Below are 16,353 nucleotides of genomic sequence, written 5' to 3' on the forward strand. Positions count from 1 at the left end.
CTGCTTACACAAACGTTGATCACACTACAAACAAAACAAAACTATAATGCTATAAGAAACAAAAAAAGATTCATTCATTGTTTACCTGGGTCTTTAGTCTATGATTCGCTCACCTCGCCTCTTATCTGACAGGTTTTCGGATTGGAGTTGTTTGTTCATCACGTGACAGCCCAATTAGCTAACCAACGCAGTCTGAGCCGGAAAGAGAATTGATTAGTTCATCTCTCGAGTCCTCGGGTTTGAGTCGTTCGTTCATCACGTGACATCCCCGTAATGTTAACCTATGCAGCCTGAGCCGGAAAGAGAATTGATTAGTTCATCTTTTGAGTCTTCGGGTTTGAGTCGTTCGTTCATCACGTGACATCCCCGTAATGTTAACCTATGCAGTCTGAGCCGGAAGGAGAATTGATTAGTTCATCTTTTGAGTCTTCGGGTTTGAGTCGTTCGTTCATCACGTGACATCCCCGTAATGTTAACCTATGCAGTCTGAGCCGGAAGGAGAATTGATTAGTTCATCTTATGAGTCTTCGGGTTTGAGTCGTTCGTTCATCACGTGACAGCCCTGTAATGTTAACCTATGCAGCCTGAGCCGGAAGGAGAATTGATTAGTTCATCTTTTGAGTCTTCGGGTTTGAGTCGTTCGTTCATCACGTGACAGCCCCATAAGGTGAACGAACGACTCTAAAACAGGTGAACTAATTCCGGTACAGAACCTAATAGGATGTTGCGCATGCGCGACTGAACGAATCACTCCCCGAGGCGACTCTTTCGTCCCGAGTCACATTAAAGATTCGTTCAAAATGAACGAATCGTTCAAGAACGACCCATCACTACTTGAGGGAAACGCTGACTGAATCTGCAGCAGGTTGGATCTGTGCTCTTAACGTTTGGACGACAATCATCAGTAGTCTCAAAGTAAGTGTTTAATATATATTTTAAATGTGTTTTAAGAAGGCTTTTGAAAAAAATGTGGCCGTTTCTAGTCGTTTTATGGAGTAATTGTAAGACTTGGTAAACACGGTTATATTCGGTGCAAGGAGGAATACTGCTATGAAATTGTATGCCGTTTAAAGGGGAAATATGAATTAAACTTACATGGCAGTACATCTATTAATGTGCTGACGAATAAAATTAAATACCATGTAGTCGCCCAAAGGTCGTGTTGTATGTGTATGAGAGCACAAATATGAGTGACGAGTGAACGGTCTTTACTTGAAAGAGCCATTTGAGGCGAAGCTGCTAGAAAAGGAACGTTTTATATAACGTTATTCAAAGAACGTTAAACGACGTCAATTTTAGTTTGGTCCAGTTAATGTATAATATCTTTTTGTCTCGTGTTTACCAGAACAGCAGCGTGTAACTTAGCAGCAGCTTCTCTTTTATTTACACTGTCATTTAGAAGGCGGGAGTTCTGTTACTAGAGCCTTAGAGTTTTACTGTACTGTACATTCACAGTAACAGGAGTTACACGTACAAGAGACACATCCATTTGTAAATTGAATTGAAAACGGTCTGTTTTGATGCTTGATACTGCAAATAGGTATTTCTTAGTTTAATTCATGTATTATTCTATATACAACACGCTGGTTTGTAGTGCAGATATAGTTTTACCTTAGATTGCCTGTAGTAGCTATTGAAGCAGAAGTCCACGTTGTAAAATTACGAGATATATATATATATATATATATATATAAATTTGTGGCAGGTCTACCTAGTAATGAACTGTACTGTAAGTATAAGGAATTCAGATTGAATGTTTTTGATGGAGGATTAAACCTTGACATTTTCTTTTCTTTCACTGTAGGTGCCAGCATGATTTGGCAGTGTAAGAAATCATTCTAATATACTTATTTTTTTTTAATAATGTTAATAAAGTTTCAGCTTTGCTCCACAGCAGTAAATTACATTTTAAAATGTATTTTACAAACAGTTTAAACAGTTATTTTAAAACTCTTTGACACTATTAGTGTTTTACTGTATTTTCGAGCACATTAATGCAGACAAATTGTAATGTTTACAAACTAGACAAGTACTGTATGTCATTATGTGAGTAATGTTTTAAATAATGTTTAGTTTCTTACAAAGACCAATCGTTTTGTTTCAGAAGACCTCACTACATCACCAAGCACGAGTGGACCAGCAAGGGTGTTAGTGACCAAGGGATCATGGGTCTTTAGTGTTCTACTAAAGAAAGTAAGTTTCTAACTTTTATTTAAGGAACTAGGCTTTTTTAGGCTTTGAGTTTAATGTAAGTTTAATGTTAAGTTTAATGTACAATGATCATGTACAGTCTTGCTCATAAGTTTACATACCCCTTGCAGAATACCCAAAATGTTATTTTTTTTATTTAGTACCGACCTGAATATTTTACAAAACAGATGTTTATTTAAACTCCACAGGACCAAATAATGACTGAATTTATAAAAATGACTCCATTCAAAACTCCATTTGAATAATCAAACAAGAAAAATGTACACATTCAAAACATTCCAGTTCAAAAGTTTACACCCCCCGGCTCCTAATGCATTGTGTTGCCTACTTAGCTATTACAAAAGGTGAAAACATTTACTGATACTTATGTATGAGTCCCTCAGTTGTTCTCATTGTTAAATAGATGGATCTCAAAATCATACAGTCACATTTGGAAAGTGTTCAAATATGTAGAAGATGCTGAAAAAACAATGTGCAGGAGCTGGAGGATTTTTCTGAAGAACAGCAATCAGATGAACTGCTCAGGACAAACAAGAAACTTAAGATAAAAAAGATAAAAACAGTCGTGAATCATTCAGGAAATGACACAGTGTTGAGATTCAAGGGTATGTAAACTTTTGAACATGGTCATTTAAATTAGATATTATTTTGTCTTGTGGAGTATATAAACATCTGTAGTGTTCAATGGTTTATTCCTAATCCTTGCTTTCTGACCTAAACAAATTTAACATGGCTGTACTAAAAGGATTAGTTGACTTCCAGAATCACAGTTTACTGATAATTTACTCACCCCTATGTCATCCAGAATGTTCATGTCTTTCTTTCTTCAGTCAAAAAGAAATTAATGTTTTTGAGGAAAACATTCCAGGATTTTTCTCCATACAGTGGATTTCAAGGGTAGTCAGCGGACTGAAGATTAAAAATGCAGTTTAAATGCAGCTTTAAGACCCAGATGAGTCCTCTGCAATCTGACTTTGCTGCAACATGGAACCATTGCATTATTGAGACACTATTGTCCTATTTAATACTGTAAAGTTGCTTTGACACAACCTGTTGTGTAATTAACACAATGTTTAAATAAACGTGATATTAGACTTGATAATGGTTATTAATTTCTGTTTGTATCTCTCTCTTATTTATTCAGGAGGAGTCTGATGAACCAGATCTTGGAGATGTTCAGGGGATCGTTTGCTAGATCTAGATCCAAACTACAACACAGCTGACATCAGGGATTCTCATCTTTTGAATGAGTGACACTTGTTTGCACAATTACTGTCTGCTCTAATTTTTTGGCCTTATCACTAACAGCAGTTATTGAATGTAAACCCGTAAAAAGAAATAATTTTGTAAAATGTTTGCATTTGTCATTTTACTGTTGCTGCGGTCTTGTTCTTTTCAGTTTAAAGCCAGATATCCTTGTACACATTGCCTTTACAGGTTTTCCTTGATATAACACATTTACTTGACTCTTGTTAGTGATGAGGTTGGGCAATTTAGGGCAAAAAAGGCTTTTGTTTTAAAAGGTTTAAAAGACTTATTTCATTTATCGAAATGTACCAAAGTACATCTGCATTTGATGTTTGTTAATGAAATGCTTTTGCATTTTGAGGTTGTAAAAGTTTTGTGGTGTTGTGGAAAATGTTTAAACTCTACAGTGTGTAGAAATTAATTTTCCACAATTAACAATATATTGTTGTATTTTAAATATTCATTTTCACTGTGTTAAATGGAAGCGGTTAAGAAAATTCTGTTCAATAAAAGTCACAAGTTTTGAGTTACTTGTACTCAATGTTTTTAAGGCTTATTGGGGTTTACAGTTTACCCTCACTTAAAAGGTTAAAGGAATACCACAGAATACTCCAAAAATATAACAATTAAGGGCCACAGGTTTATTACAGGATAGTCCTAGTATTACTGCAGAAATATGACTATAATAACAAGAATATTACAGCAATATTACATACTGTACAACACAGAATCCTGTGGTAAATACTACAGAAATGTGGAAGTAATACCACACGTTACCACAGGAATATTACATACTGTACAACAAAATTCTGTGGTAAAATGTCCCAAAAAACAACACAATACTACACAATTACCACACAAATCGTATGTGGTTCTTTTGATGTATTATCATATGGAATACCACAGGACATTTTTGTAAGAAATAATAAGGCCTGTTCCTTACAAACTTGCTGTTGCGATAGCAAACATGTCATTTCTTGAAAGGTAACTGAGCCATTTCATGAGCTGAATGTGATGCATCTTGCTGACTGCAAACACTGGGCGATAAAGATTGTAAATAAGCGATATGAAATGAGGGATCGTGACTGTTGCTGTAGACAAGCGTTTGCCAACCTCTAGTGGATTATGGTGAAACTGCAGGACATTCGTGAGAGAAAAGCTAATGCTAACTAATTCACAGGTCAAATTCAAGTTCACAGCATTAGCTGTAAACATAAACACAGTCAGACATTACGCACTGTCTTAATTTTCAGCATAGGGTGTGTGTGTGTGTGTGTGTGTGTGTGTGTGTGTGTGTACTTGTTTTTGCTACATTGTGGGGACCAAATGTCCCCACAAGGATAGTAAAACCTGAAATTTTTGACATTGTGGGGACTGGCTTGAGGTCCCCATGGGTACAAAAGCTTATAAATCATACAGAATGAGTTTTTTTGAGAAAGTAAAAATGTAGAAAGTTTTCTGTAAGGGTTAGGGTTAGGGGATAGAAAATACAGTGTGGAGAGTATAAAAACCATTGCACCTATGGAGAGTCCCCACAAGGATAATAAACCAGACAAGTGTGTGTGTGTGTGTGTGTGTGTGTGTGTGTGTGTTTCAGATTAAACCAACTACTATTTTGACACTTGCTTTTTAATTATTTAGTGACATTTTTAAATCGATTTAAGTGTCCGAATGCATTTTGGGGCAACTCTTGAGTAATTCGTTCTTTAATACAAAAGGAGTCGTTAAATTATTTGTCATTAAAAATCATTATTATTCGTAATTTACTGAAAGGTTACAGCATGACTTGAAATTTTAGAGGTCCTTTAGTAAATAATTTAGATAAGAAGATCAGCTGAGAAAACAGATTAGGAACCCCTGCGGTTAAGAAATCATTAAAGAGTTTAAAAGAGACTCTGTTTAGTATCTTAGACCTTAGGGGAAAGTGCTCTAGTTTGACCACTAGAGGGAGGAATACTCACACTTAAATGATAGATAGATAGATAGATAGATAGATAGATAGACAGATAGGCACTACATTATGAACAAGACACAGTTTTATATATTTTTTTAAATATTTAATTTTAATGTCTTTAATGAATGGTTAACTGAAAAGAAACTTACATTTATTTTAATTGTACTTGTTTACATTTGATTCTAATTTTCATTTTGTCTAACTTGATGTACTAATGTACCGAACTAGAATAAAAATTAAAAACAGCTATACAGATGTTACAAAAAACATGTAAAAATAAATAGGATTACTAAAACTTAAATATAAAAAAATAATTTAAAAAAATGCTACAAAATCTCTGCGCTACTGTTTTAATCTGATCATTTTTACCCCTTACCTCAAACACTGGAGATCTAACATGTAAAATTTAGTTTATTATGCAACTTAAAACAAAGAAAACCGGCTAGTCACATTAAAACTTAAAGGAATTTTAAAAGTTTAAAAATTTAAACCTTGCGCTGAAATATTAGTTTTATGTATTAATTGGTGCATAAACCTGTCCGTTGTCACTGAAAAATCAAGCAATCACGGTGGTGATTTGGCCGAGTGAAATCCTCCGAGCATGATAGACTGTGGTTTGACTAAAATAGGATCCGATGGCCTATTTTAGGTGACTAGAAAATGAGAGCACATTGAAAAGCAGGCCAGACTGAAGGGCAGGCCGGGTTTCAGCATCAGAAGGCGCTGGATCTATATGCGGATCCAGCCTCTGATTGTCGCGATCTCAGATCAGAACGAGCCCTCAGATCGGCTCAGGAGGGACCCGTCGCAGCGCCGCGGGCCGCCTGCTTTGATTTTTAGATTTTCACACTTAGACAGAAGGTGGGGACACCATAAGTGACGAAGCTTGCAGTAAACAGCACTTATCTTGGCACGGCAGCGTATCATCATCTTGCTGTGCCATTACGCCCACAAATAGTGCTCGGCTACCTGCTGTCGAACTGGCCTTTTAGTGCCCCGCATCGCACAAACAGCCATAAAACGATCAACTGCATTGGGGGCTGCGGCCTTGTTATGCATTTAGATGCTTAGTAGCATCGACAAAGAATATGTTTGTTACAGGCTGGATGTATAAATCAGCTGGTGTTTATCAGGCCTGAAACATAATCTTTGCAAGTATGCATGTGTTAATGCTGTAAGAGAGATTTTACCCTGAAATGTGTCAGAATGCAACTCCTAATGCAGCATAAATGTGCGATTTGTTGCTATGGTGGGCATAAATTGTTGGTCTGCATGTTGATGTCTTAATATCTAAATGATAAAACAACTGTTTTAATGGAAGTAACTTACTGTGTGCCAATGCAAATGTTTTTTTGTTTTGCAAGCATCATTTCCCATGTTGTTTAGTTTCAAAATGTTACTAGAGAAATTAAAGTTACACTTTATATACCAGGTTTATATAATGAGCAAGTGGGAAAATGTAAAAAAAAACCTGTAATGTTGTTGAAGAAATAAAGGAATAGCTCACCCAAAAATGCAAATTTGCTAAGGCATCTGAGATGTAGATGAGTTTGTTTCTTCATCAGGTTTGGAGAAATGTAGCATTGCATTACTGTCTCACCAATGGATCCTCTGCAGTGAATGGGTGCTGTCAGAATGAGAGTCCAAACAGCTGATAAAAACATTGCAATAATCCACAAGTAATCCACACCATTCCAGTCCATTAATTAACATCTTGAGAGGCCAAAAGCTGAAACAAATCTATTATTAAGACAGTTTTAACTAAAATATGAGTCCATAATGTATAATAACACTTCCTCCTGTGAAAAAGTGGCCTGGTCTGAATCAGGAGAGAAATCTGCACAGATCAAGCACTGTTTACAAGCTAAAACAGTCCAAAACAGCAGGTGGATGTTGATGTGAGAGACAACAGGAGATGGACTTTTTCACTCAAGAAAGCAAAATTATGGATTACAGACTCTTTTTTTTTTTTAGCTGGAAGTGATGATTTGAAGTTAAAAACGTTAAAAAGCCTTAAAGTTTGATTTGTTTCTTAGAAAACAGTTTAAGATGTTAACTGATTGACTGGAGTGGTGTGGATTACTTGTGGATTATTGTGATGTTTTTATCAGCTGTTTGGACTCTCATTCTGACGGCACCCATTCACTGCAGAGGATCCATTTGTGAGCAAGTGATGCAATGCTACATTTCTCCGAACCTGATAAAGAAACAAACTCATCTGCATCTTGGATGGCCCGAGGGCGAAGACATTTTCAGGAAAAAAAAATATTTTTGGGTGAACTATTAAATGAAAATGATGAAATCAGTATTTACAAAGGGACAAACGCACTAGCCAAGTGTTCACGTCTATGCACTTGCATGTGTTGTATGTAGGAGCATGTAAGTGCACACTTATGCGTCTCTGGAAATCTCTCAGTATTCATGCTGTATGTATGTGCGTGTGCCTGATGGGGGATGTAGGTGTTGCGTGGGTTGGCTTGCCATTGGCTTTCCTCCCCATTTCAGTAAGTCTCCTCTCTCTTTTTTCATTCTCACGCCCTCGCTGTTGCCAACCACAGAAAAATTTCTTCTGCTGTTGTTCTAACCATCTTTACCCACCTAGATCTGAGTATTTTGTGTGTCTCCTGGTCTTCACTGTCTATATTTCTCTCTCACCATGTTTTATACAGCATGCTTTATGCACACGACGGTTATATATTCAATGTGGGGTCACACACGCCCACGTTTGCTGTGGGATTCATGGTGAATCCCTGCAGAAACAAACATCATATGAATGTTTGCTATCCTGCTCTGGGGTTAAACATAAGTATTATGTCCCGTACACATACATCACTCTGTTTATGCGTGCATTTGTGACAGAAATTTAAACTAATTAATCTAAATATTAATGATATGAAACAATTACCATAGCAACAGAACTGAACTCATCAGAGCAGACAGTGAATGATGGTTTAACAAACTTAACAAATGATGTTTTGTATTATTTAGAATGTGTGTGTGTGTATTTAATGTAGTGTGTTTATCTATCTATATATCTATTTATCTATCTATCTATCTATCATTCTATCTATCGTTCTATCTATCTATCTATCTATCTATCTATCTATCTATCTATCTATCGTTCTATCTGTTATCCATCCAACCTTTTATCTATCTATATATCTATTTATCTATCTATCTATCTATCTATCTATCTATCTATCATTCTATCTATCGTTCTATCGTTCTATCTATCTATCTATCTATCTATCTATCTATCTATCTATCTATCGTTCTATCTGTTATCCATCCAACCTTTTATCTATCTATCTATCTATCTATCTATCTATCTATCTATCTATCATTCTATCTATTGTCCTATCTAACGTTCTATCTATTGTCCCATCGTTCTATCCATCTATCTATCTATCTATCTATCTATCTATCTATCTATCTATCTATCATTATCTATCATTCTATCTATCATTCTATCTATCGTTCTATCGTTCTATCTATCTATCTATCTATCTATCTATCTGTTATCCATCCAACCTTTTATCTATCTATCTATCTATCTATCTATCTATCTATCTATTGTCCTATCTAACGTTCTATCTATTGTCCTATCGTTCTATCTATTGTACTATCTATTGTCCTATCTATCTATCTATCTATCTATCTATCTATCTATCTATCTGTCGTTCTGTCGTTCTATCTGTTATCCATCCAACCCTTTATCTATCTATCTATCTATCTATTTATATCTCTGTTACTCTATCTATCTATCTATCTATCTATTGTTCTATCTAATGTTCTATCTATTGTCCTATCGTTCTATCATCTATCTATCTATCTATCTATCTATCTATCTATCTATCTATCTATCGTTCTATCGTTCTATCTGTTATCCATCCAACCTTTTATCTATCTATCTATCTATCTATCTATCTATCTATCTATCTATCTATCTATCTATCTATCTATCTATCTATTGTCCTATCGTTCTATCTATTGTCCTATCTATCTATCTATCTATCTATCTATCTGTCGTTCTGTCGTTCTGTCGTTCTATCTGTTATCCATCCAACCCTTTATCTATCTATCTATCTATCTATCTATCTATCTATCATTCTGTTATCTATCTATCTATCCACTATTCTCTATCTATCTATCTATCTATCTATCTATCTATATCTCTGTTATTCTATCTATCTATCTATCGTTCTATCGTTCTATCATTCTATCTATCGTTCTATCTATCTATCTATCTATCTATCTATCTATCTATCTATCTATCTATTGTCCTATCTAACGTTCTATCTATTGTTCTATCTATCTATCTATCTATCTATCTATCTATCTATCGTTCTATCGTTCTATCTATCGTTCTATCGTTCTATCTGTTATCCATCCAACCTTTTATCTATATATCTATCTATCTATTGTCCTATCTAACGTTCTATCTATTGTCCTATCGTTCTATCTATTGTCTATCTATCTATCTATCTATCTATCTATCTATCTATCTATCTATCTGTCGTTCTGTCGTTCTATCTGTTATCCATCCAACCCTTTATCTATCTATCTATCTATCTATCTATCTATCTATCTATCTATCAATCATCTATCTATCTATCTATCTATCTATCTATCTATCTATCTATCTATCTATCTATCTATCCACCATTCTGTTGATCTATCTATCTATCTATCTATATCTCTGTTATTCTATCTATCTATCTATCTATCTATCTATCTATCTATCTATCTATCTATCTATCTCTCTGTTATTCTATCTATCTATCTATATCTCTGTTATTCTATCTATCTATCTATCTATCTATCTATCTATCGTTCTATCTATCTATCTATCGTTCTATCTATCGTTCTATCTATCTATCGTTCTATCGTTCTATCTGTTATCCATCCAACCTTTTATCTATCTATCTATCTATCTATCTATTGTCCTATCTATTGTCCTATCGTTCTATCTATTGTCCTATCGTTCTATCTATTGTCCTATCTATCTATCTATCTATCTGTCGTTCTGTCGTTCTATCTGTTATCCATCCAACCCTTTATCTATCTATCTATCTATCTATCTATCTATCTATCTATCTATTTATATCTCTGTTACTCTATCTATCTATCTATCTATCTATCTATATCTCTGTTATTCTATCTATCTATCTATCGTTCTATCTATCTATCTATATCTCTGTTATTCTATCTATCTATCTGTCTGTATCTCTGTTATTCTATCTATCTATCTATCGTTCTATCTATCGTTCTATCGTTCTATCTATCGTTCTGTCGTTCTATCTGTTATCCATCCAACCTTTTATCTATCTATCTATCTATCTATCTATCTATCTATCTATCTATCTATTTATATCTCTGTTTATCTATCTATCTATCTATCTATCTATCTATCTATCTATCTATCTATCTATCTATCTATCTATCAATCACCTATCTATCTATCTATCTATCTATCAATCATCTATCTATCTATCTATCTATCTATCTATCTATCTATCTATCTATATCTCTGTTATTCTATCTATCTATCTATCTATCTATATCTCTGTTATTCTATCTATCTATCTATCTCTCTGTTATTCTATCTATCTATCTATGTCTCTGTTATTCTATCTATCATCATCTATCTATCTATCTATCTATCTATCTATATCTCTGTTATTCTATCTATCTATCTATCTATCTATCATTCTATCTATCGTTCTATCTATCTATCGTTCTATCGTTCTATCTGTTATCCATCCAACCTTTTATCTATCTATCTATCTATTGTCCTATCTATCTATCTATCTATCTATCTATCTATCTATCTATCTATCTATCTATCTATCTATCATTCTATCTATCGTTCTATCTATCTATCGTTCTATCGTTCTATCTGTTATCCATCCAACCTTTTATCTATCTATCTATCTATCTATTGTCCTATCTAACGTTCTATCTATTGTCCTATCGTTCTATCTATTGTCCTATCGTTCTATCTATCTGTCGTTCTGTCGTTCTATCTGTTATCCATCCAACCCTTTATCTATCTATCTATCTATCTATCTATCTATCTATCTATCTATCTATCTATCTATCTATTTATATCTCTGTTACTCTATCTATCTATCTATCTATCTATCAATCATCTATCTATCTATCTATCTATCTATCTATCTATATCTCTGTTATTCTATCTATCTATCTATCTATCTATCTATCATCTGTCGCTCTGTCATTCTATCGTTCTATCTGACTGCCTGTGTTATCAAATGTCTCAGTACAGATTAAAGCTAGCAGTCTTTAAAATTAATACAAAAAACATCAGTTTTCTAAATACAGCTTTCTTTTAAAATGACATAGAATTATAATCTGCTGTCGTGAATCAGGTTCTCCATGCGTGTGTTGAGTTGTAGTATATGCAGATGCGAGTCTCTCCTGCAGTGGTCTGCTCCTCTCATCTGATGGTGATCATTGGGTCTGCAGTAGCTGCATTAATATTTCACACCGAAGGAGCCTTAAGACACTGTAGTGAGCTGCAATGGCCAGACATTAAACTCACTTTCTCATCTCAGGAATAACATTTCATCTGGTATGTGCATGCATGCAAAAACACACATACACATACATATGTTCAGGAATGATTCATATCAGCAGCTCGTAAATTTTACAGTGTTTTGGAATGACCTCTGAACTAACAGGAATGTACTGATTACCTCTTAACCAGTGGGTTGTTTTCACAACTCAGTTGCATAAGTGTGTCAGGGGTGGTGTTTGTATTTGGAAGTAGTTCTGTGAAAAATGTGATTTGCGTTAAAGATTCATGCAGTATATAAATATCAATCCCTTCCAGTTTATATATATGCTTAATATTTAAGTACATAATAAATGAACAATTATACATTTATACATACATAACATTTCATATTTTTTAATGAAAGTTAAAATGCATTTCTATGCTTATCATACTCATCTCAACAGACCTGTGACCCATTTCTGGGTCGTGCCCCGCCGGCTGAGAAGCGCTGGTGTTGAAGCGTTACCCAACCTCCTCTGGGTCTAATGATTCCCACCTCTGATGCTCAACAATTCTGTAATATTGCATCGTCTGTTAAGTCTTAATCCAGGTCAGACGGGTCATCGACGGTGATGGGAAATCCTTCCATCCATCAGCAAATGGATGGGTGTAATACTCAAGGGAAGAGACGCAGAGGGGGTTAAATGCACAGGTGCAGCATCTCAATCAATGTAATCGACTGATCTAATTGACAGTGCACAGAATGATAGAACACTACCTGCCCTGCTGTTTGTTTACTCCTTTACTCCACTTTCATAGCTCTTTTTTTCCATTCTCCTACCTTCTCTTTCTAAACGTAATCACAGATCTCAAAAATCAGCAGCTTGGATAAATTCCCTTAATAAACTGCTTCATGGTTTTGCAGTTAAATGCTTTTAATCTTTTCTATTATTGCACAGTTCGACTTTTAATTTAGGGAAAAAAGCGTAAGGACTGACAGTGATGGTGATCATGAAGAGCCTGAAAATGATTTACTAATTTTATTAATTAATAATTACCCATAATTATTCCTGTCTGTAAATATAGAGTTTTTTTCTCAGCAACTCTATTCCTGCATCAATACATATGAATCACATGAGCCTGTAAGGTATTATGTTACATATAATTATGTCTCCATCTATGTGAGGACGGAAGCAACCAATCACTGCAGACACTCGGTTTCATTCGCTTGTCAGAGGATGAATTGTAATACTGTAGATTGAGAAAGAGCAGAAAGCACTGTAAACCAGCTATAAAGGCGTCAATCTCACGTCACGCCATCCCTAAAAAAGAAAAATTATTCAGATAAACGGAAACATCTTTACCCGAGCGACCTCAGCCACAACTAAGAGGATGAGAGTTAGAGGCAAGACGTGTTCATTCGCAAATGTTGCAACTCATTAAAAGTAGAATTTCTTTGGATAAAATGAATAAGATGACCCTAAGGATGCATATTTGCTGTCAATGTGCGTGGGTTAGCTTGAGATTTCAGTTTAGAAGTGGTTTTGTCTCAAACGCTGCCAGCTAGATCGCAAAGGTCAAGCTGTTTTCCCAAACAGATGTAAAAAACAATATATAAGATTCAGACGCAGCCACCATTAACATGGCTACAAACCCCAATCAACATATTACCGCCAGGTTCTTTAAGGGGAAATAATACACTGGAGAACAATTATAACACACTTCTTGTGATTTTGAATAGTTCATCCCAAAATTAAAATTCTGCCGTTTATTTATTCTCTCTTATTTGTGAAACAGAAGAGACTTAGATGTCCCTTTTGAACCTTGGCCACTGACTGTCATTTAGGAAAAATAACTGCATGAAGATTCCTCAGTTTCTCCAGAAAATGGGTTTGGAATGACACACGGGTTGGTAAATGATGACGAGGTGAACTATTCCTTTAATGTTCTCCTGGAGTCTCCGTTCTTCTCCTCCGCAGCTCAATCGATCCATTCGTCTCTTGAGGATCGCCCTGCACATGATGGCCATTAAAGCTTCACTGATAAGTGCACTTCATATCCAGAAGAGTTTCTGCGTCTGCTGTTAACGCTGCATGGAAACAAGCACAAGCATATTGGCATAGTTTTGAGATTTTGTTTTTAATGAAAACCATTGGAATTATCATTTTAATGAATTCCATTCGGCTTCTTGAACCTCTCAGCCGTCTGTCACGCTTTTTGCATCAGCTCCTTGGATGGGGTAATGTCGACATTGCTGTTCAAGTGAAGCGGTGCCATTTTTCTCTTGGAGGCGCTCAGGGGTCTCGTTGTGCCATGAGAGGTTATGGAGGGCAAATTGCATGCTGCCTCTTTCCTGGTCTTCTGTATTATTTATATAACTCAGATGAAAATGAGAAAGATTTGGATACAAATTTGCAGAATAGCACTCCATTATTCACAGTTATTAGTATGAGAGGCCAAAAACATTGAAAATTAATTGAGATCAAATAATAACTAGAGCTACGCAAGTCTATGACATCATGTAGCGCAATCAATATTCTAAATAGTTCCTTGCCACAGTTGTTGTTGATTTGCTCACATGGGATTTGCAGACAAATATGTTGCAACTGTAGGCTGTCTGAAAAACATACACTCTACATTTTTTTAAAAACGTACCTATATATGTATATTTTACTGCAGTTTCCAGCCAAAATGAACACTAGAGGCAGTAAAACATCAACAAGTTTTATTCATTTTCACACCAGTTGTGATTAATTGGCAGATTATTGATTAAAAAGGACTTATTTTCGTACAGTTCATTGTACAATACTACGTTATGACCCACTTTTACAGTGTATGATTTGTAAATTAATACATTTTGACAGTCACATAAACAACATGGTTTTTCTGACATAGTAAACTTGCTTGTTAGCTCAGTTTGGCTCCATGGAAGTCACCATAAAAGAGGTTTAAAAACATGTAGAAGCAAACAAATATGTCAGAGTTGCTTTATCAGTTGCGTTATGTCTCGTTTGATTTTGTTAAACTATTTAGCGTTGGGTTTAGTGTATGTTGTATGTAGTGCTGGGTAGATTCCTTACAAACTAGTCAGTTATTGTAGTTATTGTAAACAACAACAATCAAAATCAAAAAATCGATCAAAATTCAAAATAAAAAACTATTTTAAATATTTAAATGGATGTCATGTGACTATTAACCAATGTCAGAGAACCATTAATATTATTACTTTAAAATCTTAGGGGTACTTTAAGAAAATATATTAGGTGAAAGATGTTCAGCTGACAAAAAACAAAAGTTTGGGGATCCCTGCATTACATGTAAATGAGAAACGTGACCCTGGACCACAAACCAGTCTTAAGTATCACGGGTATATTTGTAGCAATAGCCAATAATACATTGTATGGGTCAAAATTATCAATTTTTCTTTTATGCCAAAAATCATTCGGATATTAAGTAAAGATCATGTTCCATGAAGATATTTTGTAATTTCCTACCGTGAATATATCAAAACTTAATTTCTGTCTGGTAATATGCATTGCTAAGAACTTCATTTGAACAACTTAAAAGGTGCTTTTCTCAACACTGTAAAAAAAAAAAAAAAAAAAGTTGTTTCAACTTAAAAAAGTAAGTGTTCGTGCTGCCTTAAAATGTTAAGTTTAGTTAATATGAAATGTTAAGTTGTACTACATGAAAACGTGGATATTTGAGTTGAGTAAACTTAAAATTTTACATAAACATTTACTTTTTTTGCACCCTCAGATTCCAGATTTTCAAATAGTTGTATCTCAGCCAAATACTGTCTATACATAAATGGAAAGCTTATTTATTCAGCTTTCAGATGATGTATAAATCTCCATTAAAAATAAAAAAAAAAGACTTTTTGTGGTTTTGTGGTCCAGGGTCCCAAATAATGTGAGCTTGTGCATGTCAATGTGTTTGATAATATAATCTAAAATAATATAATCTAATTACAAGTACTTTATTTTTGGATTCTGATTATGTAATCCAGATTACATTCAATCAGTTACTAACCAGCACTTATCGCACATTATTTTTAAACTTTATTGGTTTAAACTTTAGCACTGCTTATAGTACAGGATATTTAATCTTCAAACTTCCGTGTTACAACAACCAATGTAATAAAATGTAATTTTGCAGAAATTTCACTACATGGTTAATTTTTCCAGTGAGCCTCATTGGAATATATTAGGGAATAATTTTCAAATTAAGCTATAAATTGAAATGTAAGACATAATCACTGCAGTACTATTCTATAAAAGCTGATTTCAAACTATGTGCATTGTTATTTAAATAAACTTTACTTGTGCAACGTATTTGGCATGTAACAAAGGGCAGCAGAATTATGGTTTTAAGACTGTAAGTAGATTTAAACATATATTTGACAACTGTCCCCTGCTTA

The 16,353-nt window shown here is 34.6% G+C and overlaps 1 long non-coding RNA gene across 1 annotated transcript; it reads left to right on the forward strand.

The window, feature by feature from the left end:
- Window positions 1-830: 830 nt before the first annotated feature.
- LOC127162067 (uncharacterized) lies at window positions 831-3,966 on the forward strand. The gene is made up of 3 exons (XR_007827254.1): window positions 831-915; window positions 2,105-2,193; window positions 3,356-3,966. It is a non-coding gene; the product is annotated as an uncharacterized LOC127162067 (long non-coding RNA).
- Window positions 3,967-16,353: the final 12,387 nt, after the last annotated feature.

Source organism: Labeo rohita, unplaced genomic scaffold (assembly GCF_022985175.1).
Source record: "Labeo rohita strain BAU-BD-2019 unplaced genomic scaffold, IGBB_LRoh.1.0 scaffold_83, whole genome shotgun sequence".
In the NCBI taxonomy this organism is placed as follows: Eukaryota; Metazoa; Chordata; class Actinopteri; order Cypriniformes; family Cyprinidae; genus Labeo; species Labeo rohita.